Source organism: Stegodyphus dumicola, chromosome 11, assembly GCF_044657685.1.
Source record: "Stegodyphus dumicola isolate Sdum_Otavi_A_Nest chromosome 11, ASM4465768v1".
Classification (NCBI taxonomy): Eukaryota; Metazoa; Arthropoda; class Arachnida; order Araneae; family Eresidae; genus Stegodyphus; species Stegodyphus dumicola.
The window spans coordinates 50,261,103-50,288,771 of record NC_140778.1 but is presented as its reverse complement, the minus strand read 5'-3'; the positions used below and the strand labels follow the sequence as shown (position 1 = coordinate 50,288,771).

The 27,669-nt window shown below is 32.2% G+C and overlaps 1 long non-coding RNA gene across 1 annotated transcript; it reads right to left on the bottom strand.

Annotated features, from left to right (window-relative positions):
* Positions 1–12,464: 12,464 nt before the first annotated feature.
* On the bottom strand, positions 12,465–14,513 carry LOC146993961 (uncharacterized). The gene is made up of 2 exons (XR_015043832.1): positions 14,267–14,513; positions 12,465–13,411 (listed from the first exon to the last, which is right to left on the bottom strand). It is a non-coding gene; the product is annotated as an uncharacterized LOC146993961 (long non-coding RNA).
* Between the last annotated feature and the right edge of the window lie 13,156 nt (positions 14,514–27,669).

Here is a 27,669-nt window from a genome sequence, read left to right as displayed (position 1 = left end):
TAACTTATATGGCGCTCCCTCCCCCGAATCATAGCACAGAAGCAGAATATTTTGTCTGTTTAGTTAATTAAGTGGAAATTTTTTAAGTTAATTGCTCTTATTCTTTTATTTTCATCTTATTCAGTGTTTTATTGCCAATAAAATAACGTTACAGAAAGAGGTATTGTTTTACAAATTTTGCAAAATTTTTTAAAGATTTAAACAAAAAGTAAATAAAAATTAACACAAATCATTGTTTGCATTTTCATTTTTTTTTTTTTTTTTTATTTGTGGAGGAAATTTATTCTGTACTATTATAGCTTGCTAAAAATATTTATTCTAGTTTCTTATGGCATTCAGCGTCATCCTTGGCAGACAAAATTTAAAATTTCTCGTCTCAGTTGCTATTTGACATGATATACTCATTCATGTAAACCACACGAGTAAATTCTGCAAAGTATAAAGACGAATCTGCAGTCAGCTGTCGGAGCTCTGCAGAATGAGAAAACATTTTTAGAAAGTTGTAGAAGTGATAATAATAATTTAATAGATTTCATCTCCGAAGAAAAGTAAATGGCAGAAACGTTAGAAATCTACCCTTCCTTTAGCCAGTCCATCATACCCTAAGGCGACGTAGATTGTTTGGGTACGAGGCTTCATATGAAAACATACAAAGTGTTGGAAGAGGAATTTAAAGTAGAACTGTATTTCTACACGTTAGACATTGCTATTCGTTCTGTAGAAGAAAGATTTTAACTTACTCGGGAATACGGAGCATACTACGGTACAGTTTCCTGTACGACGTAGGAACCCTCAAACATCTTTCAGAGAACTTTTGAATAGACGCAAAGACTAGAAATTGAAACTCACAAATAAACATTCGAGTAATCTGAATGCTTCGGAATTTTGTGATGAACTGGAAGATCTGTCAAAATACATCGTTCCTGGAGCGGAGCCCCTTGTCATTTTAGAATATGTATAAAATCTTGAATGTTTTGCAAATATACTGGAGTGGAACTTCGAATTTTACTGTCCTTTCCTATAACAGTTGCAAGTGGAGAGAGATATTTTTCAAAATTAAAATACATACAAACTTGTTTAAGATCTTCTATGACGGAGACTAGTCTGACAAATCTTGCTCTAATTTCTATAGAGCAAGATACACCTAAAGAAATTGATCTTTCTGACTATGTTCGAGAGTTTTCGGAAATGAAGGCAAGGAGCTTTTATAAAATTATAGCTAATATTATAAAATAAAAGTTGTTACCCTGGTTAAAAAAATCATTCAAAAATAAATATTTACACATATTTTGGCGCAATTGAAAAATATGACTATTCTTCAGTCTTGTAGATTTCTTTACTTTTGACGAAGAGGGTCTTAAACCTGCTTGCCCTAGAAATTGTTTGAGATCTTAACATAAATCTACACCAAACTTAAGGTTATTGTGTTACTAATTTTGTTTCACTCGGCGTGTTTCTCTTCTACTTTCACAGGATATATTGTTTTCAACGTTTTATAATATAACCAGTTATTTAAGTTTGCTAAATTAAGCGAAAAAAACTTAGATTGGTGCAGATTTTATATAAAAATTCAAAACATATTTGTATGTAAAACCTCTTGGATTTTAAATAAAAATCTCAGTAAAACTAAGCTTTCTTACTTTTCTTAATGCTATACTTTACGTGACATGTTCCTTTTTTTATATAGACTTATTCATTTATTATCAGTATATATCTCAGTGAAAGGAGAGAAAAGTCTGTCTCTCGCACGCAGACAAAAAGTCTTAAATAACTCATTAAAATCATCTGATATCAAATACATAGACTAAAGCAAATTTCACAGTTGATCAAGGGAACATATTTTCCTTTTTATTCTTTCTTCATGTTACTTACCTTTCAACTGGTTCCCTAAGGATGTGCTTTTATTTTTTAAAAAATAATCCAGATGTAATAAAATTCATCATAAAAACACTGGCTCGTGAAATCCTTGATTTTTTAAAACTTTTTAAAAATTTTAATTTTTATTTTGATTTTTAAGAACATTAAATTTATTGAGGGGGGGCAGGAAAAATTTTTGCATAGCGGTCCAAGAGTTCTAGTTACGCCACTGACTAATATGTTATAGTATTTATTATAATTAAAACCATGCCTTTCAGATACATTTATAATTGATGAATCAAAGTAATATCCTTTTATTCTTCATTCAAAAACACATTACCATCATAAATATTCATCTAAAATGTGTACGTAGGAAGTATTTTTGTGTTTTTTGTGAAAGGGAAGGCCATAAAGTACTGTACTTCCTTTGTATTCTCAGATTAGTCATGCTACTGTAACATTTATGTTCTCAAAACCTGCGCACTGTATTATCATTTTCCAGGTTGCAACTTTAGTTTGACTAAAAAGAAAAATAAATTCACAAATGTTTTATTGCACAGAACTTATAAGTTCACAAAATGTTGAGTAGATACTAAAAATTAAAAAGAGTTGAAAACAGTGAAAATCATACTATGCAACCAAATCCAGAAACCACCTGTTGGTGTTTAATGATCTTTTGCACATGTTGGTTCATAAAGACTGGACAATTTTCACAAAGATTTAAGAATATTTGCATAGGCAGTTATATTCCTGTATTAGCTAATTCTGTTTCAAAGTCATCAGACTTCATGTCAGTAAGAACTGCATGTTACAATTCAGAAATATTCAAGAAACACAATTAGGTGTTCATCATGTTTCAAAATTAGCAAAGCTTTTCAATAAAAAAGAAATATTTGCTGATCTTTGGAATATGGTAACAGGTAGTTTGGCGACATTTTGGAGACGATAAAGGTTACTACCTAGGACTTTGATAATAATGTGAGAAGCACTCAGTTCCGATTACGCATTATTTTGTGTGAGGGAAATGAGAGATCATGAGATATGTCACGTGACATTAATGGACGAATTACAGTTCTTTAATCGGAAAAGGGGGTAAATTTGGAAAAACTTTTTTGTATTAAGCTTCATTGTGTGTTGTGTGAAATAGTGTTGATTAATTTTCGGATTGCATGGCGCTATGTAAAGTGAATTCTAAATTTTTAATACGTAATAATTAATAATAAGTTGACTACTGGATTTCGGATTTAGAAATTAGCAGTAGTACTGCAGCCGATTAGAACTCTTTCTGTAGGGAAGTGTGCGTGCCACGTAATGAAGATTCTGAAGAAGATTAGGTAAGTTAGTATTATTAATCATTTGAGGATATTATTTTTATGCATTGTTCTAAATGTAAGGAGTAAATAGATTAAAATGGTATTATTGGAAAATTTTTATTAGCAATGATTTAGTTTTTAAAGTAATTAGGATTGTAATCTAATTTTTATTAATTTAATGTATCTGCTTATTTATATTTTAAGAAGTGTTTTTTAATTTAATTATATTTTAATTTAATGATCGTGATTTTGTGAGTTATATGTTTGTAGTATTTTGGAACACGTTTGAGTAGTATACGTTGAGTATTTTCATGCATTTTCGTGAAATTTTTCTAATTTATGAGAAAAAAGCAGTATACATGGATATAGTGAAGAGTGTGCGCAATGCCATTTTTGTGCAATTCTGGGATGTTTTTTTAAGTAAAAATAAGTCGATGTGTACATGGTTTAGTTATATTTTAATTAAATGATAGTTATTTTGTGAATTTTATGTTTGTAGGAATTTGGTTGTAGCGTTGCGCGCCTCCAACTTGCACGCAACCAAGAGGTGACTGTTGAAACTGGATAAAAGACAGAGTCTTGTTAAGGGTTTAAGTCTTTTTTTATTCAACGTAATAAATTACAAGTGCGTGCTCTTGACGCTCACAAACTACGCCAACTCAGCGGTCAAATAAAAATAATAACCTGAACAGAAACTAAAGACAAGACTCTAACTACGAGGCTCTCTAAAAGTAACTAACCTCACCGCGTTTTACAATACCGCTGCTAATTCAGCAAACTTGAAGATCACTAAGAACGATTAACAATACTTCCAGGCAAGCACACAGTTCGAAACGCGGGGTTCTTCAATTTCTGGCTAACTACCTCCGCGCTCGTGAAGTAAGAACAGCACACCTCGAACTCGTTTCTTTTCTATTTAAATCAGAATACTTCCGCTGATAATTTGAATCCTTGCGCGTTCTACTAAAATTTACATACTCTGGCATTGGCAGTTCCAGGGGAAAGTAAGGCTTGACAGGAAAGGTAGTTTAAACTTAAAATAAATGTTAGTTAAAATAAATATAAACCCTACATTTGCCGCTGCCAGAATTTGGAAAACTTGGAAGCAGGTCCTACAAACGACCTGTTGTAAGTTTCTAGAATTCTGAACTAACTCTCGAGAACCTCGTTTACACAAAAAAAATCTTATGTAACAAATTGTATACTAACTTTCTGTGGATACTTATAACTTTCTCTTCTTACAGCAACTTTTCCTGGACTTCATCAATCAATCTTGGTCTTTTCCTTCCAGCATCTGGAAGGAATAAGTATCAGTATCTTTCTAAATACATTATAATTTACACTTTCTTGACACAATAAATTTTTGTTTTTAAACGTTTCGTTTTCCTTAGTTATTGCTTACTTCACATTCATTCAATATTTCAAGCATTAATTTAACTTTGCCCTGGCTCTCCACCATGTGTGGTGTCAAACGGGAATATTCGTGTTTTAGTCTTACAACATTTCCCCTAACCACCATGATTTGTTAGAATTCAACGACCAAATAGACACACCTTACTCGACATTCTACAACTCGATGAGCTACTTTAACATTCTTAAAAATTCAAGTGTAGGTGGAGAACCCTACAAAACACATTCATTCTAACTTCCCCCTCATTCATCTTTAGACATGCAGGCTTTCGCTCTAAAGCATGACTTTATCTACAGTTTAATATTTAAATTTTGAATTCATTGCTTTTGAGCATTTTACATTTAGCATCTAAAATTTTATGCTTCTAGACTAAATTCTACTTTTACATAACATTCAAGTATTTACGTACATTTACAAAATTTTAATACATATGATTTTTACAATTTACCATAACATGAATAAGAGAAAAATAAATTTTTACTTTACTCATTCTTCGCCAAGCTGGCGGCACTGAAACTAAAGTTCTTATTAATACAAGAATACGAAGTTATTTTTATCTTCGGCCAAATTTTGGCTTTAACATAACAGAATTAGTCTGTCGACCAACAGAAAATGCTTGTTCGTAGCTTTTATACTTAAAGAATATAATACTTTTGCCTTAGCTAAATAAAGTAAAACAAAACTAAGTCTCAACCGAGACATATTGACTTTCGTCAAAACATAGAACTTCGTACTTATGCATAACATTTCGGAACAAAAGAAAAAAAAATTATAGAAGATTTTAACTTATCTTTGAGTTTTCGATGCTTGAAACTCCGTCATTCTTTTCTGGCAATATTGTTCCCAAGTTATAGGTTTCATGGACGTCAATCTTCTCCTTACTGACCTCCGAGTGTCGTCCACATTAGTTTCTCTTTTGCGTCCTCTGCATGCTGGCCTCTTGGCGGAGTACTCGTCGGGTTGTTGTCGTTTCCGTTTTTCCATGGGACGGCTGGTCTTGACGTCCTCCGGCCTGGAGTCCTTCTTGAATTTCTTCTGTTGTTCCTGGTATTTTTGTTCCTCCTGCTGCCGTTTCAGTTTCCCGAACGGCGGCTTTGCTGGCACCTGACTCTCTGGCCCTGGGCGCGTTCTCCTTGATGTATAATTTCTCCTGCGATCCGTTGTAGGTGGTGTTTTGCTCTTTACCACGGTTTCTTTACGCGGTGCATCTGTATTCTTGTTTTTCTTAAATGCTGGAGTTTGAAAGTTTTTATTTTTTCTTTTTGGTACCGTCGTCCGGGTTGTAGAAGGGCTAGGTCTCTCTTCAGTTCTCTGCTTCTTGGGTGGTGGAACAGTTGTTGTTATTTCTGGACCTTCTACTTCGTTTAGACTTGAGCCCTGCAAGAAACTTTTAAGGATTTCAAAATCATTTGGATTATAGTATTTTTTCACCTGGTCGGGACTTGCTTTACAGATCTCCCCTCTCTCGTTCTTAAGATATAATACGACTCCTTTGATTTCCTGAATTACATAGGGGCCTTCAAATTTTGGAGCTAGCTTTGCCGTAAAATTGTCTGGGGCACTTGATAAAGAATATTTCCGCTTCAATACTTTATCCCCGACTTTAAAATCTGCTTCACGGCGTTTTCTATCGTAATATAGTTTTTGCTTATTTCTTGCCGTATCCGAGCTTTTAAGCGCCTGATCAATCAGTTTTTGCACATCTTTCTGTTTAAACTCTTGCTCTCTTTATTGCACAAAGAATAATTTATCTAAAGGCGTAATTAACTTTCTGCCTAAAAATAATTCTGCTGGGGTTTTTCCCGTAGTATCGTGATTTGCCGTTCTTAAAGCATAAACTAATTCATTTATGTAGCCATCCCAGCGCTTGTGATGTGTGCTCACGTAACTGCGAATTATTTTTACTATGTTTTTATTCACTCTTTCTGCTATGTCTGCCTGTGGTCTATACGGAACCATTTTGATATGGCGTATGCCAAGTCCATTGCATATGTTTTCAAATATTTGACTAATGAATTGTTTTCCGTTATCGCTAATGACTTTTATCGGTGCACCGTATTTTAAAATGTATCTGTGTAAGAATGCATCTGCGACTGTTTTGGCTGACGCGCGTTTAAGTGGAACAATATCTGTCCATTTTGAAAAATGATCTACTATTACTAAAAGAAAACGATTTTTATTTAACTCGCTCTGGGGGAAGGGACCAAGAAGATCTATGCCTAAAATTTAATTCGGAAATGTAGCGCGAATGCTATTTAAGTACCCAGCCGGGCTGTAATTAATATCATTTATTAACTGACATTGATTGCAGGACCTGACATACGCCGTTACTATTTTGTATAATTGCGGGAAATATACCGCCTCGCGTACCCTTTTTAAAGTCTTTCTGACCCCTAAATGACCCGCTGTTTTCGCGTCGTGTAATTCCTTCAAAATGCTTAATCGAAGCGAGGCTGGGATGACTGGTTTGTACTCAAGATTTTCGTTTGTTGTTTTCGTACAAAATAATAAATTATCTATTATTTCATAGTTTTCTGCTCTATTTCTTATCGCATCGATATCTGTGTGCTCGAAGCTTTCGGGGTCTTTCAAATATGCATAGATATTTCCAAATTCAGGATCAGCTTTCAGTTCAGTAATAATCGTATCTCTAGAATCTAAAATTTTTGAAATCAACACAGCGTATTTAAGTTCATTTCCTTCATCGTCCAGTTTTATACGAGAAAGTGCGTCAGCTACATTGTTTTCCTTACCCGGTTTATATTTTATTCTGCTATTATATTCTTGGAGTTTTAAAGCCCATCTTATTAACCTGGGCGTTAGGTTTTTCCCCGAGTAAAGTCTACCAACAGCCGCATGATCCGAAAAGACTGTTACTGGCGCTTTGCCGAAATAAACTCGAAATTTGTGTACAGCCATTAATACGGCTAATGTTTCTCTTTCTGTAGCTGTATAATTCCTTTGTGTCTGATTCAACGTTTTACTAAAAAATGCCAGAGGATGGCTATTTTGCATAAGAACCGCATCCACCGCATAGTCTGACGCATCTGCTGCAATTTCTAGGTTTTCGTCCCCCTCCGGGAATTTTAAAACAGGGGCATTAATGAGCGCTTCTTTTAATCTTTCAAAAGCTGTGTTTGCTTCCGCTGTCCACGTAAATTTACCCCTTTTTCTTTTGATTACTAAGAGTGGTTCAACAATATTAGCGAAATCTTTTATGAAAGATCGATAGTAAGAACATAACCCAAGGAAAGAAGAAAGTTTCTTGGCGGTGTTGGGCGGTGGGAAATTCTTGATAGCTTTTATTTTTGAATCTTGCGTTTCTATACCCTTTTACGAAATTTTATAACCGAGATATTTAAGTTCTTTAGTTGTGAACTTGCATTTTGAGGCGTTAATTGTAAGACCGGCCTCTTTTAATAATTTAAAAACTTGTTCTAGATCATTAATGTGTTGTACTCGTTATAATTATATCATCTAGATAAATTAAAGTTGATTTTCCTAGGACAGGCTTTAGAACAATGTCCATAGCTCTCTGGAATGTTGATGGGGCCCCACACAACCCAAAGGGCATGCGTAAAAATGCATAAGTGCCCGATTGTGTTATAAACGCGGTTTTATGTACATCTTCAGGTCTCATAGCTATTTGATAGTAGCCAGACGTTAAGTCCAAATTAGACATGTATCTTGTCGATTTGATCTGTCTAATGATCTCGTCTATAACCGGCAAAGGGTAAACTTGAAATTTAGTAATACTATTTAGTTTTCTGTAATCGATAGCAAACCTCCAAGCCCTTTTATCCGAAGGAGGAAACTCGTTCTTTTTCCTACATAGTACGACTGGACTCGCGTACTCACTATTTATGGGCGTTATTATTTTATTCTTTAACATCTCCTGAATATGTTCTTCGATGATTACGTCTTTTTGTTTGTCGTACCGATAAGGTTTAGTCCTACAAGGTTTTTCGGCACTTAATTGTATCTTATGCGTAACTATTTGACAATTTCCCGGCTTTTCTGAAAACAAGTTAGAAAAATTACTCACCACTTGCTGGATGGCTTGCCTTTCATGGTCATTCAGATGGCTAAGGTCCACTTGCGGTTTCTCCACAGGTTCCACCACCCTCTGGTCCATCTCCAGCACCACGGAACTGTCTTGAAAATTCAACTTGGCCCTCGCGGCTCTTAAAAAGTCCATACCTAAAATAAGAGGATTTTGCAGATTCTTCACTACAAAAATTAATACTTTGAGACTTTCCTTTTTTACCTGTACGTTTAATGATAATTTCCCGATGCAGTGACATGTTTTTCCTTGCGCCGCTATAATTTCCGCATTTTTGGTTTTAAATAATCGTACCCTATAAAAATTCTTTTTGAAGAAATTTTCGCTCATAAAATTTTCTTCTGCTCCTGTATCGATGAGGGCTTCTACTGGTACATCGCCAACCAGGGCTTGTATAATTGGTAGATGTGAGTTTTTTACGATGACCGTATTTAAATGTCTTTTTGAGGGTTTTTTTAAAACTTCCGGGGTCTGAACCCTCCCTTTCACAGGCCCCTACTCCTTTAAAGCTTTCTTTTCAATTTGTGCCTTCTGGGTACGCGGATGTTTATTGTCGAATTTTCTTCTTGGGCCTTGACCTTCGAGGTTCGATGAGTTAGCTTGAGAGCTCTTTCCCCCATAAGAGCGATTTCCATTTCTGGTTTCCTCATTTGAAAATTTCCTTCGGGTACTTTGAGAATACGTTGTCCCTCTAGCTTTTTCCGCTATTCTGCGATTTTGAAACTTCACCGCCAATTCGAAGAGCTCCTGCAATGTGCTTGGGTTTCTAATTTCGAAGTAGTCTTGAACAGCGGGTAACAATCTTGGTAAGATTATTTCAATAATCTTCGCATCGGATTTCTTCCCATACAGCATATCCGTCAGCTTAATTTTTCGTAGAATAAAGTCCGACAACACTTCTATATCCCGTTGATAGAAACTATATAGTTCGGCTTCCAGCCTTGCTCGATCTTTCACTATGGGGAAGGCCTTTACTAACGATTTTTTGAAATTTTCAAATGTATATGTCTGGCTTCCAAATTCCTCTAATAAAAATTTGCCTATATTCTTCCACCATAGCGCGGCCTGTCCTCTTAGTGCGGATGTGGCGATGGCAACTTTTTGTCTTTCAGGCACAGGGTAGACATGAAAGTGATTTTCTAGGCCTTCTAGAAATATCGCCACCGAATTTTTTCCGCCGAAATTGACGTTTGGCTTGATTGACGCTGTCAAAGTCTGGACCAGGTATCCAAATCCTTCCAATTGGCTTGTCATTTCTTGGTATTGTCCAGCGGCTTCCATCAAATTTTCGGCCATTTCAGTTCGATAAGTGCTCGGGCGCCAATGTAGCGTTGCGCACCTCCAACTTGCACGCAACCAAGTTGACTGTTGAAACTGGATAAAAGACAGAGTCTTGTTAAGGGTTTAAGTCCCTTTTTATTCAACGTAATAAATTACAAGTGCGTGCTCTTGACGCTCACAAACTACGCCAACTCGGCGGTCAAATAAAAATAATAACCTGAAAAGAAACTAAAGACAAGACTCTAACTACGAGGCTCTCTAAAAGTAACTAACCTCACCGCGTTTTACAATACCGCTGCTAATTCAGCAAACTTGAAGATCACGTTGAACGATTAACAATACTTCCAGGCAAGCACACAGGCCGAAACGCGGGGTTCTTCAATTTCTGGCTAACTACCTCCGCGCTCGTGAAGTAAGAACAGCACACCTCGAACTCGTTTCCTTTCTATTTAACTCAGAATACTTCCGCTGATAATTTGAATCCTTGCGCGTTCTACTAAAATTTACATACTCTGGCATTGGCAGTTCCAGGGGAAAGTAAGGCTTGACAGGAAAGGTAGTTTAAACTTAAAATTAGTTAAAAAAAATATAAACCCTACATGGTATACGTTTCAGTTGAAGTAAACGTGTATGGAAATAACTAAAATATTTGACACTAAGTATTTGTAACTATTTTTAATGTTTGCGTATAAATTCGTTGGTGACGTTTATAATATAATAGATAATTTAGAGATAAAAGTTTTTGGATATTTTATTTATTTTATACGTGGAAATGTTTATCCTTGGAAAGGGTATATACTTTTTCGCGATCAGGTAATTTCATATATGTTCTTTTTACCGGATTTAATGATTCACAAAATTTTCATGCATTTTCGTGAAATGTTTCTAATTTATGACAAAAAAGCAGTGTACATGGATATAGTCGTAACCATCGAGACTGAAGGCCTCTCCACTCCCTCCCCTGATAGCTCGTGACGTCACACAGCTCGATCTAACCTAAGGCTCCTCTAAACCAGGCTGAATCACCAACGTTTCTCTCTTGGCGAGGGAGTGAACGCGCTGCCAATTTTGGCGCGTTTATCGCACACGCTGGCTGAATGTCTGCTGTTTTTTTAAAGATTTATTTTATAGACGCGCGGTATTCAGCGCATATAAACTTTTCGGATAATTTATTAATTCTCGAATAGTATATAGACGTTTTCACTTAAATAAAAATTTCGCGTATATTTTGTAAACATATTCAAAATAACTTATTCTTTAGATGTTTCAGTTTCGTTAGCAGACTATAATAAATAAGATATGAATAAAAACTTTCAATAGTGTCAAATGGGGAAATAGTTAAAGCGTAGAGTGTGCAAATAAATTTATCTTAATGACATTTTAACAAAAATTTCCATAAAAACACTGTAAATTCATACTAAAAATATAACTTAAGAATATGTTGTCATTTAAGTCTGAGGTACATGGAAATAATTGTGCAAGATTCTGAAGAAACACTTTCTTTTAATGTGTGAAATATTTCATAACATAATATGGAAGAAGAAAGTACAGCATTCTGTGTTTTGGATGCTTTTCATCAAATGTAATATAAATACGAACTAGAAACCGTAATAAAAAGTCCTTCCTCTTCAATCAGATCACCTTTGTGTTGCATTGTATTTGTAATACTTCTAAAAATCCAGTTTTTACCTAAATTAAAAAAACAGTTATTCCATAAAAGATAATAACTTTGAACATATATAGAATGAATTTTGTAATTTGAGTTATGTTACAAAATAATTCATAGTTTATATATTTTATACTAATAATTTAGATAAAACCTGTCCAATTTAAGAATGTGTGTTAACCACATTCTTAAATTGTAAAAGGACGACTTAACCACATGTAATTCATTTCAAAGCATAAAAGAAAGCTTATTTTTTATTTTACACAGCAACAGCATTTTCATGCAGTCAAGTTTTTTTAACTGCTAGTTATTATACATAATACTTAATTTTAAACCCATTCTTATTAGAAAGCATAACTAAGAAACTTCTTTTTAAAGCACCACAGTGATTGCAAAGAATGTCGTTAAATTTACAAAAGTATTGAAGATATATTGAACAGCATTATAACAAGAAAGTACTGTACAAAATATGTAAATTTAGCATAACTTCTTTTTTAATATTTGCATAGTTTCCTCCAAATGAACCTTAATGGGAAGTTATCTTGCGAAAATTTAAAGGTATTAAAATGGCCTCTATTTAAGATGTAACTGCATTTATAATTATTTTGTAATTGCGAATAGATTATATTATTGCAATTAGATTATGCACTTACAACATAATTGCATAAAGTAATGAAATTAAGAGTTCACAGATACAATGTAATATAATTACAATGCAATTACCTAAATTGTAATTATAATCACTTATTTCATACCACAATATTATTACAATCACAATGTAATTTAAATTGGGTACTATATTTGCATACCCTCCACTCAAAAGGAGGTACTGATAAGCCTGGAAGTTATTATCAACAAAAAGCCTGTTCAGGACAGTTTGATGACAATTTCCACCGGGCGAAAAGTACATTCTTAAGCCCAGGCAAATCATGACAATAAAAATAATTTAGTCTTATGATTCACTATATTTTAAACCCTAAATTTGAATTCTGCACCAAATTATTTACCTATATTTTAACATACTTTATGAATTATTAGAAGCGATATGGCAAATATCTTCTAAAAATAACTGTAAAATATTTGTATCCATTAATTGATTCAGATACACACTTTTATTATTTAAGTATATCAAAATAACAGTTTCATGTTCCTGAAATACAAAAATTATGGAAAAAGTTAAAGTAATATTCTTAGAAGCATATGATATTAGTCACCAGGTGCAAAATTATAGTTAATTTTTTGCCCTAAATACAATTTTATTACACAGTAGTCAAATGTGTAACTTAATAACATGTTATATAAAAAATTAATGATAATAAGTTTATCAGAAATGAATTAATTCTGCAAATAAACTTTCTGCACTTGAAAATTTTCTACACCTGAGGGGAGGGAGAGATCTAGTAAAATTAGATTTATTATAACTTCAGTTGGACCAAACACCTTCTCTCTATATATATGCATCACTAAAGAAATAAATAAAATTATCATGCGTAAAAAAACAAATATACCATACCAGTTTTTTTTTCCCCTTGTTACACTTTACATTGAGAAATAACAAACCGTACAACACTGAAAAATACTATCCTTGAAATTTTGTTTAAATGAAGAAACACACACCATCTTTTTATTTAAGCATTACACTTCAAAAACAGATACACATACCAATTTATTTTCACTAGCCTTTATACTGATAACATGCCATATAAAAATGAAAAGAATTATCCTTGAAATTTAGATAAAATGAAGTAACACAATGGGAAAATTTATGCACACGGACATCTTTTTTCTATTGCATGTTGTCTGACATGATCCACAAGTGCCTAAAAATGTACCCAAAGAAACGCATTTCAATATTAACAAAAAATTGTTTACAGATTAAAATTCATTCATTTCATACCAGTATTATAAAGATCATGCATGAAACAAATCTGCTTTCCCATACTTTTAAGTAAAACTTTTATACTGGAAAATAGACTATATTTCTATAATTAGAAACAAGAAAATACTGATTTGAATGTTCTGCATTCATTTCTAAATCTTTACTCCATTGCCAAATTGTATAATACTGTGATTATAAATAAACTTGCACAATCCTTGCAATTATTGAAGTCAGATTATATATATTTTGTCTCACACTATTCAATTTATTCTATTGACTTCAGATGTCAATGTCAAAATTCTGGAAGTTATTTTAACCAAGAAACAGTAGTGGGCACCATAAACAACTCATCTAACTTTTTAACAATAGTGATTATAAAATAAAGAAAAAATTATATATCATTCCAACGATATTGCAACTATAGTATAATGTTACATATATCTTTAGCAAACATTCAGATTTTATCTTGACTTTCCAAATTATTATTTATTTTTTAATAAATTTCAATATGCTAATGATTTTCATGTTACATTAGTATAAATTCCACAATTAGCACAGGAAAACAAAATCCGCGCTTTATATTAGAAGAGAAATTTCTTTTCCATATTCAAAACATCTACATTGGCGATGTTTGGCGACGGGTACATTAACCCTAGACTAATTTAATTATAGCTATTATTACAGAAATTAGCAGATACTCAGGTTATTGTACACAAGAATTTCACTTTACTTGCACATTATAAACATCAGAGAAGATATAAACTCTAAATGAAGGCGTAATTAACATTATACTTACTAAGCAAAGTTCAGCGCCTGGACCAGGTTTCCAATTGTCTCTTCGGCAATTATTTACCCATATTTTTCTTCTTTCTTCATTTTTAGGAAATTTTACCAATGTATGACCTTTCCGTGAATGATTTGAACAATTAATAGCTGTACATCCGCCCATTTTACACAAAAAAAACACAAAAAATTGTTGCACCTTAACCACTCAGCCGCCATTAAATCTCCCACTTGAGAGCGCGAATGCCTGATGATTCAGCCTGGTTTATAGGAGCCTTAATCTAACCCGTAACCATCGAGACTCAAGACCTCCGCACTACTTTATGACGTCACAGTCGTCGATCCTCTAAAAGCGAACATCGCCCGATAAGAACTGTGCTCCCTCGCGTATTTCCCTAAACTTTGTTTTTATATATACGTTTCATTCCGATGCTAGTCAAAGAATAAATTAGCAGTGATATTTTAATTGCAACGAATATTTTTATATTTTATGATTTCCAAATAAATTTTTGTTGCACTTGATGATTATTTCATAAACAAGAAAATTGAAAAATAACATAAGAATTACCTTAAGCAAACATAGAGGGAAAAGTAAAGGTTTAAACAGAAATAAACAATTAAACAAATTTCATTCAAAAAAGACTTTATTCAAAATTCCCTTTTTATTTTAAATAGATTAAATACAAATCATATACACAGATATTTAATCATAAATAAAATTCACTCATGTTGTTTAGGTTATGCATATTATTTATAAAAATGAACAAAAAAATTACTTGAATAAATATTTGAGGAAAAAAATAACAAAGGCGAAATTGTACAGAATTTTTCCTAGGTTTAAGAATTTCCTTACTATTAAATTCTCAAAATGAAATAGCAATATTCATATGCATTACAATAGAATCAATATTCAGTTTGTAGAATCAAAATACTCAATATTGTCTTACAATTAAAATAATGTATGTGGATAAATTACATTATGAACAATTTGTAAAAAAATAAAAATATCCACTGCAATTTTTACATTCAAAATAAATATTAATAATATTGTACTTTAACAAAATTAAATTGTTTTTTTTAACACTGAATAAAAAATAAAGAATTATATTTCATCTTATTCTATTTTGTAAAGTTAATTGATTTAGAAAATGAGTTGCTCAAATCTAAGTATAACATAAAGGAGATGAATGAGTTGTAAAGGAAAAAAAAAAAAAAAAGAAATAAATACACTAGTGCATTTTATTTTTCATAATCTGAAATATGCATCATGTTAATGTGGATATTTTTCTTCTTTTACTGCAATTTCTTTTATCATTTAAATTTTGCAAATGTGTGTCATTTTTCACTTTACGGTAATTATTTAACAATATATTTGTTGAAGCCCAAAGGATCATATTTATTATTTTGTTGTTAGAGTGTCCCAATTCACAGTTTGTTTCTTCAAATAGTTCTTCATTTAATATGATATTGCTTGTAATTGAAATAGCAACATTACGCTGATTTGATGAATTTAAGAAAAGGCATTCATATTCACTACACAGTTTTTTAATAACAATATAATTAACTAAGACAATATTTAAAACACTGTCATTGGGACAAGAAAGTCTACCCCTATCTAGATTTTTGAAGTAATCAAAGTATGCATGTTCAGTTGTTTTGTCTCTTAACAATTTTTTTCTCAAAAATTACATTTTAAATGCTTTAACACAGCAAAAGCACTATATCCTGCAACATAAATTAGTACTGGAACAGATTTCTTACATGATTCAATACCAGAAAGGCTTACAGAGACATTGAAAGTTGAATCTGTAATAGAATTAAGATCTAAACTGTTAAAATCTGTGAAACTATTTAACGCAATGTCATCTGTTATTTTTGGAAATTTTAACAGAGATTGGATTCTTAATTTTGATTCAGCTTCGAACAGCGGTCTAATGCTTATGTTATACTGACTTCCTGATAATTGCCTATACAAACCAAATCGAGACTCCAAATTATCAGTCTGAAATTTGCCAGGCAATATGTAATTAAGATTTAGTTCAGAAGTACAATATGATGTTACTTCAAGCAATGAATAGGTACTTAATTTTAATGCTGAATGAGTTTCTTTACTGAAGATGCCCGTATCACAATTGAATTTTTCCCAACGCTCTAACCAATCTAAAAAATAATGTAAAAATATTTTTTTCTCATCATTTTCCGAATTTGTTAGCGGGTTTTGATATACATTGTTTAAACGCATGCCTTTGTTAGGCGATTTAACGTTAACTATATTCCACCATATTACAAATATTTTAATAAAATCAGATGTGTCTTGGAAATGTGCAATATTATTTTGTTTACCTATTTCTAAAAGGCCATTCTTTACATAATCACTGAAAACTTGTAACACAAGTTTAACATTTTGTTTCTCAAGATTGGAGGGATTTAATGCTTTATATGATAAATTAAAAACGTATTTTACCAAGGAGTTAAATTCAAGTTTATGCATTTTTTTAAGTGCATTCCATGATGCTGTTTTCAAAGAGGTTTGATTAATATCATTAAATGATGGGAAATACATATATTTTTCACCTTTTTGATTGACCCAGTTGTTACGAACACATTTCAATAAGTGAACAGTATCAACTAAATAAAAAAGAGGTCTAGAATTGCCACAGGGTTGAGGATATACGATTCGTGTTTGGGGAGGTGAAACAAATAATGACATACATTTTCTGTTAATAGAATTATTATCCGTTACGACACATATTACAAAAAAAACCAATTTCTTCTAAACCAATAATAATTTTTTTTACAATTTCATGTATTATTTCAGCATTTATTTTATTGGTTGGCAATATATGAATGACATCTTTGTATTTTGATAGCAAACTGCTAATCATAAATATATGGGCACTGTTTGCCAAATTTTTATTGTCATAAGACAAACCACAAATGTTCCGCCCTTATAATCTAAATGCTGTTTTAGATGTATCTCGTCAATCATCAAAATTACTTTTTTATCATTATCTCCCAAAAGATTAAATTTCTGTCTTACATACATTAAAAAATTAGAATTCAATGTTTCGGCATCTGGTTTCACATCATACGACAAGCAAATGCAACAAATTGTAGAGGGATGTGGTAATAAAATATTTTTACTATTACGAACATAATTATACGCATGTGGAGCCACGTTAAAAAAGAGAGCAGAAAATATCATTAGGTCAGAAGAATACCTGAGACCATTCTTATTTAAAAAACACAATGATAATTGCTCCTCAATAAATTTTAGTTGCAGTTTTAACATTTCATTACCATCACATTTCATCATTTTTTTTTAGTAAATAGATAACAGTTTTCATAATATCTGTTGCATCGCTTTTCTTTACACATACACTTTTAATTAAAGCTTCAAAAATGTTGTTAAGGGTGTCTATGTGGCTTATATTTAAAGGAAAAGAGTACGTACCTAATTTATATACTTGAGTCTCATATATGTATGCACTTGTAGAAAGTTTATCATCTATTACAAGTGAACATTCTATCAATGGAGCTGTATCTGTTATAATTTTTGCAAAAATTATCTGGTCAGTTTTTCTAAAAATAGTCTATACTGAAGTGTCAATATATTCTATTTTTGCATGTAAATCATCCAGCGAGGAAAACATTCTTTTAGAGTCATAGTTCTTTTGTTCTGCAGCACTCTTCTGTAAAGCCAATTTCAAATAATCCTCCTCATGGCGTTTCCTTCTGTCATCTGGACCTTCCCTTGGTGTCTTATAATTCGATGATAAATATCCTGGCAAATTGGGAAATTTAGATGGCACTCTCCCTTTTATTAGCCTTGGATTTTTATAGGGAACTGTTATTCGACAACCTGTTCGCTGATCGAAGGCGCAATTGAATTCAAAATCACAGTCATTAAAATGTAGTTCACAAACCTATGGGAAAATACAAAAATTATTTATTAATTAGTCCAAAGGGATTTGAATCCCGAAGGACTATTAGTTTCGTTTTGGCATTTTGCGTCGGACTCATTAATGTCGGTTCACTTTTCAAACTGTTGCCACAAAATGTTAGAGTCCTGCATTATATTTGAAGAAATTAAATAATGAAAAATCTGCATAAATGTATGTATATTTCTCGTATTGTGATAAAACAACGGTACATAGAGTCATCGAATTTTGAATAACGTAATCCTCCAACGAATAGGAGCATGTGGAAGACCAAATTTGAAATTTGAAATTTGTTTTATGATCGATTTCCTATTTTTTAAAACTTTGACGAATTTTTGATTAACAAACTCAAGGATTTCAAAGCGAGCAATGGCAACGTTGTGCAGAAAAAACATTTTTATCTCCAGCGCGTGAGTCTCTGTATCGGAAATTCTAAAGATATGCTCGTTTTAAAACTATTTTGCGATATTGCTGTTGCACTGGATCTTATGGTTTAAGTGCGAGGAACATGATATTTAATAAAGAAAGGTAACACACAAAATGTTAAAAAACGCCCCTTTGGACGTAATTTAAAATCTGAAACATTTCAGATTTTGTTTTTTTATTTTTTAATATTAAAAAACATGTTTAATATGATATTTTGTTAAATGTAAAATAACATAGATATGCCTGAAGAATTTTCGTTATTCGCAGATTGGAAGTTTTATTCACATTGTAGCAAAATATAATTAATTGAATTTGTTTTAATACGACTAAAACATATTGTTAAGTAGAAACAGATTCCGTATAGGTCATTTTTTCCTTGGTAACCAAATATGGTCGCTCACACTACACACAGCGAGAAACATACAAATTATTTTTAGTAGTATATATGTAAATTATATAGTCATTTTTAATTCCATTTAAAGTTAAATTAGTAATTATTACACCAGATGTAAAATTACATCTGGTGTAATTATACACATCATATAAAAATTCATATAAAATGAAAATATACATGAAACCTGATAATATTTAGATTTAGATAAATAATGGAATGTTATAAATAATTAACATACTTTACTATGAGGAGTAACCACAAAATTATCTCTTCGTATGGCGCGTAGCCATTTAGCTGAATCTTGCTTATTCTTCGGAAATCCAAATACTCGAACTTTTGAGCCACTTTTATAATTTCCTTTACACCCGGGAACGCAACAAGGATGAGGCATTCTTCTCGGAGGTTAGATCGAGCAACAGCCAACTCTATAATGGCCTTGAAGCGCAAAAGTCACGTGATCAAGATGGTCGATGTATTTTTGTGGTAGTGTGTGGTTGTGAACTCGTGGTCGTGGATTTTTTGGATGTATATTTTGCTATTAAGTGATTTTAAATCACTTATGCTAAGGTAAATAATATTTTTATCTATACTTCGTTTTATACTTTTTTAATTTTTAGATTTATTTGGGAAAATTTGTAGCTGTTCTCAATCCTATTCAAGTATTTCGTTTTAACATAACATCGAATACATTAGTTTGGACGTTTCGCGTAGTGTTGTTTTGAATATTTGTTTGGAATAGTAAATTAGGAATTCCTTGTTTTGATTATTTCTTTCTAATAGCATATTTGACATTCTGTCCCAATAAAAGAAACTTTATTACCACAAACCTTTCAGTCATTAATAACAATTACAGATGCATTCAATTGATTCCATGTTTGTTACAAAAGTATGAAGCTGAATACATATTGTTAGGAAAATTTCATTGCTCCTGAATCACGTTTTGAAATGTATCGGCAAATGTCAGGTTCAGATTATTAAATAAATGACCTACAATTATTAGAAAATGAGAAGAAGCTTCGTTTTAAAAACAATCTTATAATTTCAATCAAATATGAATGTCCCTTTTACCAGATTATGATAAGGATTCTATCTTTACTTTTGCGAATATTAATTGATTATTCAAATTTACTAATTAATGATTTTTTTTATAGAAAATGTTTCTTCTGATATTTTAGCAGTGCTAGTTTATGTTTCAGGTTATGATGCCATGAAAAAATTAAGGGTGATAAAATGCAATATTTGACAGGACTGGTTGCAAAGTATTCATTCAGTAGATACAGCAGATGATATTTTTGGTTTTCTTAAAGAATTAGATAAGGGGAAAATTAAAAATTTTCCATCTGAAGTTACTCTATTAAAATCTTAAATTGTATATTTCTTGTTTGGTGAAATTCTTGAAAACATGGAAAATACATTTCTTATGCTAGGAAAGCAAATGGATATTTTATATAAGTTATCTTGCATACGCTTAGTACACCATACAGTTACTTTAATTTAACAGATTCTTGCACTTGTGGAATGACTTTACAAACTCGGTTAGAAAATATGTTTGATAACTTGTAAAATAATGTTAAATAATTATGCAAAATATAAAAATGACAAAATCAATATAAAATGTTCATATAAAAATGTTAAAAAATTTAATTAATTTCAGTTAATAACTCAATTGTTTATTTTGATTTATGCTTTGTTTCTGCATAGATTATGTATAATATGTAGCATGTATGTATATGGTACAGCTTCAAGTTTTATGAATTTAATAGTGGAATAGACCTGTAATTTGGAGAAATCACTTTAAAAAAAACCAAGCCTAATCACTTACCTCTTGGATGGTTTGGAAAAAGTAATTTTGATTGCAATTTGATTTAAATTGGAACTAGTACAAATAGATGGCTGTCTTTTTTTATGAATGCAATTAGCATTTAGTTCTTTGATATTATCTTGAAAGATTTATTTATAGTACAACATGCATGTAAGTTCATCTTTATATTCAAATTTTCTAGCATTTAAGGAATTTTAATTCATTTTCCTGTTTTGATAAAATTGAGATATGCAGATTTTATTAGTGAATGGAGTGAAGAGAGATGACTATGGGTATTTGTCTTCTAAAAATTTATATAACTGATGCGATGGTAGCGGCATGGAGTTTTACAAAATAATTCTTCCCTTAATATTTATTTTACTAGTATGAAAATCTAAAATTTACATTCATAAATCTATTGAATTCCCCCCCCCCCTTTGTGGATTTTATATTATTTGGACAATAAATTTGATTCAGATTACGTAAATGGATTTCATTTTTATCAAAATTACATAAATGAAGTCGCATGTGGTGATTCTCAATGATATTTTTAGTTACATAAACGAAGTACAAATTGTTTTAAAAATTATTGAAGATATACATTTTTACCGCCTTTAAAATATTGCAGTATGAAAAATTTAATGTAAATCATACGACCTACTCACGTTTATTAATTTATATTTATTTTAAGACAAACTATTATTTCGGTAAACTTTAACTCCGGGATTATGGTAAAGAGAAAGAGATCAACTATTTCGATCACGTGTCCTTCCGAAACTGATTTCGCTTCAAGGCCATGATACAGTCAGCTGTGGATCGAGCTGTGTGACGTCACGAGCTTTCAGGGGAGGGAGTGGAGAGGCCTTCAGTCTCGATGGTTACGCTCATTTCACGCAAAACTGACTCTGCGGTCTTACCACCCGCGGCTACATCTTATAACGACAATGAACTTGACACCCCCCTTTTTCGCCGCCGCTAGTGCGGACCAAAGAATCTCTAAGGAGAAGAAGTAAAGGTTCCCCGATGCAAATGTGGCTCCGTCAGACCGAAGAGACACATTATGTATATCCCTGAAGCTTACTTTAAAGGGGCAAACCATCCCAAAGCTATCCATCCTCCGTACCTCACTGCGCATGTGCGAAATAAGATCAGGAGGCAACATAGCAGCATGCCGTCGGCCATATTAGCAATCTTTTACCACGTTGTTCGAAAAGGTTCTTTGTTGTTGTAGTCAGAGGTACTTGGTTTTAGTTATGTGAAATTCTTTTAAAGACTTTTTAAATGTAATGCTGTAAATGTAATGCTCTTGGTTTTCACAATGGTCATTCCAAATAATTGTCTAAAAGTTTTCATGGTAATTTGTTTTTAAAGTTGTTGTCGGATAATTATAAAGTATTTCAGTGTTTTCAATTTATTTAGGGTGCCTTTAATAGACTTTAATTATTTTTTGCTTCAATTAGTTATTGCAAATTTTGATTTTAAAATTTCACTGTAAAATTTTAACTATGGATTCATAAAAATTTATTACGTTTTGTATGGCATGTGAAGTTTACAGAAGAAAAGAATTAAATTTTGTCTTCGTATGGCTTGCTGTTTAAATTGAAAGTAAAAATTGGACAGGATTTCTATAATTCGCCCAAAATTCCAACTAACATCCTTTTGCTCATAAAACTCCAGAAATATATGAAAATAAAACATTTTGAGTTATTTCAAAGTAAAAAATTTACTATCTTCTCGAACTGCGCTGTTTAAATTCCACCCTGCGCTGGTGTTTCACTGCATAACCGTGGCTCTTCGGTACAGCTGTGCAGAGGCGAAACAGGTTTACATTGCGTCTATGGAAGCTTTCATTCATCTCCTTAGAGATTCTTTGGTGCGGACCACACTCTCTTTCATCCGCCTCACACACTCATTTCACCCTTCTCTTTCTCCCCCCACCCGATCTTTATCAGAAGTCGAGTAAAAAGATGTTTCTACATCTTGACACTCGAGAATAAAATACGATTGTGTGTGTGTGCAACGATCTTTTAAATTAAATGTTAACTGTTTGTTTTTTCATGTGTAGCAGTGCTGCAACTAAACTCTGTACTTTTCTCTCAAGTGAAGTGAACTGATTTGTTATAGTTAGTGCTTCCTCGTGCGCTCTGTTGTCGGTAGCGGTACGAACGCGGCGTGATATGTTTTGTTGAATGTTTTGTTTTTTTAATTCGCTACGTAAATTGTGAAGAAATGTGATTCATTTAAAGAGTAATTTATTTGTGAATATTCAGAACGCAACCTGCCGTAAAGTAATTAACTCAGAAATGTGTGACGTATGTAACAAGTCATTTACACGGAAAGGTGATTTAAACAGGCATATGCTTATTCACACAGGAAAGAAATGTCATATATGTGAGGTATGTAGCAAGTCATATACTCGAAAAGAGTATTTAAACAGGCATACACTTATTCACACAGGAAAGAAACCTCATGTGTGTGAAGTATGCGGTAAATCATTTACTCGAAAAGATTATTTAAACAAGCATATGTTCTTTCACACAGAACAGAGACCTCATATATGTGAGGTATGTAATAAGTCATTTGCTGAAAAATCTAATTTAAAAAAGCATATTCTCCTTCACACAGGAGAGAGACCTCATGTGTGTGAGGTGTGCAATAAATCATTTACTCAAAAAGGTGATTTAAACAAGCATATGCTCCTTCACACAGGAGAGAGACCTCATGTCTGTGAGCTATGCAATAAATCATTTACTCAAAATGGTTCTTTAAACAAGCATATGCTTCTTCACACAGGAGAGAAAACTCACGTGTGTGAGGTATGTAACAAGTCATTTTTTCTGAAAGCTCATTTAAACGAACATATATTTATTCACACAGGAAAGAAACCTCATATGTGTGAGGTATGCAACAAGTCATTTGTTCGGAAAGCTCATTTAAACAAGCATTTACTTGCTCACACAGGATAGAAACCTCATGTTTGTGAGGTATGTAACGAGTCATTAACTCAAAAAGGTAATTTCAACAGCCATATGCTTCTTCACACAGGAAAGAAATCTTTCACGCAGGAGAGAAATCTCACATGTGTGAGGTATGTAACAAGTCATTTAAACAAACATATACTTATTCGCACAGGAAAGAAACCTCGTGTGTGTGATGTATGTAATTAGTTGTTTACTTGCAGAAGTACTTTAAAGGATAATATACGTATTCACACAGGAGAGAAACCTTATGTGTGTGAGGTATGTAATAAGTCAGTTTCTCAAAAATCTAATTAAAAAAGGCATATATGTACTCACGGCAGAGAGAAACTCTATAAGGTACCTGCATAAAAAATGACTTGGGTTATAGAAAAATTAAAAGCTACACACAATAAGAAGGCTAATGTTTTTTGTCGAAAAGTTAGATTAACAAGAACCTTTGCTTATGTGTGCAGTAAGATTTTTCCATACTCTAAAGAAATGTATTTCTATGTGTTTCATTTCATTTGAGTTATTAATAAATCATTTCTTGTTTTCCATGAGAGAAATACCTGATGATTGCGAGATAAGTCACAAATAATTTTTAACTGCTCCTGATTTAAAGCAAAATTTGTCTTAATCTTAGTATTTAATGAATAATGAAAATTTAAAGCAGCATATTTGAATAGTGGAAAGTGAGACATTGATTATACTGTTCTGAATAAGAAATTTTGGTATTATTCAGTTTTGAGGGCCGTAAAAAATCGCCAAACTATTGTTGATGCCAATGCTGCCAAAAATAATTGCGGCAACCCTAAGGCAAGAAAGGAAGTATAATAGTAAATAACTATTTAAGATTGATGTTTTAATTTAGATGAAAAGTTACTTTCATATAGTACTTTTTATTATTATAATTTATATAAAAAAGGCTAAACATGACTGAATGGAAGCATAAGAGTAAATAACTGTTTCAGATGATTATTTTAATTTAAATAAAAGGTTAATTTCACATCATACAATTTATTATTATTATTATTTATATAAAAAAGACTAAAATAACTGAATGGAAACATAATAGTAAATACCTATTTCAGATTTTTATTTTAATTTAGATGAGACGTTAATTTCATATAATACAATTTTGTATTACTTTATGAAAAAAAAGGTTAAATATACTTGCAATTTAAACGGGTGGCATAAAATTTTTTATGTCTTCCATCATAGCAGAAAAAATTTCAGTTTTTTTGTTCAAACGTCTGTACATAAACTCGGACATGTAAGAATCAAAATGCTGTCGAGCAGTACCCCGATGGCGTTTATTACGTCATTTAGCACTGCCCCATAGCCGTTCTACTGTTTGTGTATGACACCCACTTTCCGGGTCCACAAAATTGTAGTTGTGGTTGAGGGTAAAGTGTTCAAAACCGGCATCTTGTAGTTCATCTGACTTGTACGATTTCCAGCAGTCAGTATAAATAACGCTTCCTTCTGCGATATTATCCTTTATGATGTTCAATAAGGTTTTCGCCGATCGAACTGGAACAGCGACTAAGAAACATTCATTTGATTCTCTGCATAATCTGCCGAAAACCCAATGTGGCGGAAGAACACGTCCAACATTGTTCTTTCTTTTACTGAAAAGGCTTTCGTCTACTTCAATAATTTTGCCACATCCGCCAATTTTAGACTTGGGCCAAGCAATTAAACCTGAGGCACACATCTCACGCATGTAACTGTTCCAGTCTACAACTGTACTGTGGTTCATCTTGAGCTGGAGTTCACAAAATTCAACAGATGTCATTTCCTGACACCAAAAATAGATGAACCTAACGGCTGTAAGGAAGGGAATTTTCGATCCTTCAAACCAGTTTTGAGTTCTCAATCCTTTCTTCTCATTACAGGTTTCTTTCCTGCACCGCCATTTTGCTACCAAGTTATCGATAAAGCATAATTTCATCTCATGATTTTTCAAACATAATTTTCTATCATGAATGATGCCTTTTTTTTTTTGAAAAAATTCTATTGCAGACTTTTCTTCACTCGGCGATTCCCAAATTGTAAAATCCATAGCTTAATCAAAAAGAGAATTAAAAAATTAAACTTAATAAAAGAGAATTAAAAATATTTCAATGGCGACTTACAAAAGTAGAACTATCTAAAACTTACGGAATTTGAAATCAGCGCGTTCGCAAGATTTGGCATGCTGCTTAATGGGCGAGTTTGCTCGATTTGGCGCTTTTGCGCATGCATTTTCGCTGCAATTTTTTACGGTCCCCGAAACCGAATTGTACCGAAATTTTTATATATATCACATTCCTCCCATTCAGGTAAAGTCATGAATTGTTTGAAAACTTGAAATGTTGAACATTTTCATTTGAAGGGAAATTTCATTCACTTTTTGCACTGTAGTCCACTTTTCATTACATTTTTCTAAAAAAGTACAAAATATTAAATATGTCGTTTTGTGGTCTTAGTGTCTAAGTGTAGTCTTATCTTTAGAACTATAAGATTTAAGTATTTTTCTCCTCCTCATTAGCTTTTTTTAATGTTGAGAATGCATAGAATTTAGATTTTTTGCAAGCTTATGTTTTCAGTATCGAATATTTAAAAAATTTTTTTCTTGAAGCCACTATGCAACTTGTAGTGTCTTTCAAAGAAATTGGAATTTCTTGAGGGAGTAAGGTTTTTTTTTTCTGTGTGTGTTGTATTTATTTATTAATGCAGCATCCGTAATACGAGTTGTCATATTTTCAGTATATGCCAAAGTTTGGCAACATTGGGCATAAACATTCTTCCAGCAAGTCTGCTTATAATAATCCTTCAATCAAGCACTTTTGCCATTTTGTGTACATTTCTTTTTGTTGTATTCCAAAGTCCAATAATTTTTATAAACAAAGCATGATATTTTTTTCCTTAGTTTTAAAATATAGCCTTGCAGAATTTGCGAGTAATTTTTCCACAATTCTGTGGTAAAGTTTCTGCAAGGACCCAGAATTAGGATGAAAATTTTGTAAATGGAACAATGAGAAAATGCTTTTTTTGTTAGGTGAGTGCTACATGAACCCAATCATCTCATTTTTTTAGGCAAAAACACTGTTTTTTTCTGCAAAGTATCCGTTGGTGCTTTTGCAGTGGATCCCGTTGGTGGCAGTGCATGGTTATTCACCAAGCTCACCAACGGCTAAACCGCCATGCTTTTAGCGGTGTATAGTTAAGTTGCAAGATATTTATCGTATGGAATCCATGATTTTAGCAGTGCACAGTCAAGTTATAAGATATTTAGCATATAGAAGTAAAGTAAATAGATTGATAATAACATTTAGCAGTGTATAGTTAATCCGGAAGGACGTGCATCACAATTAAATGACATAAAAACGAAACATGTTATTACAATTCAGTAAAATAATACATTCTGTATTAAGCTTAAAAATAATGTTAATTTTAAAATTAATAACAAATAAATCAAAAGTATTTATGTTTTCTTCAGATGACTAGGAATCATTGATTTCAATGAGAAATTTGTGTTTTTTATTTTTGAATGCAATTATAACCCATATTATGCAGAATTATTAAATGGACAATGAGTTATATAATTAGTTTTCAAATCAATTAGGCTCAGGAAGAATTAGATATTTTGTAGTTTATAGCTTCTATTTCACAGTGTTCTTGACATCTATTTTTTTTACACTTCATACAGTTTTTGATTTTCTGTCTTTTTCTCTTTAGCACATGTAACATCTCCGGTAACATAATTTTCTTTTCTATGTTTGCGAATCTTCAAGAGAATCTGTGTATTCCTTATGATTTCAAATGACGATCTAAAAGTGCAAAGGCAAAATCAGAAGTGCCTCTTATTCCTGAACTTCTCTAGTGGAGTTTTAGTAGATAAAAGCAAGA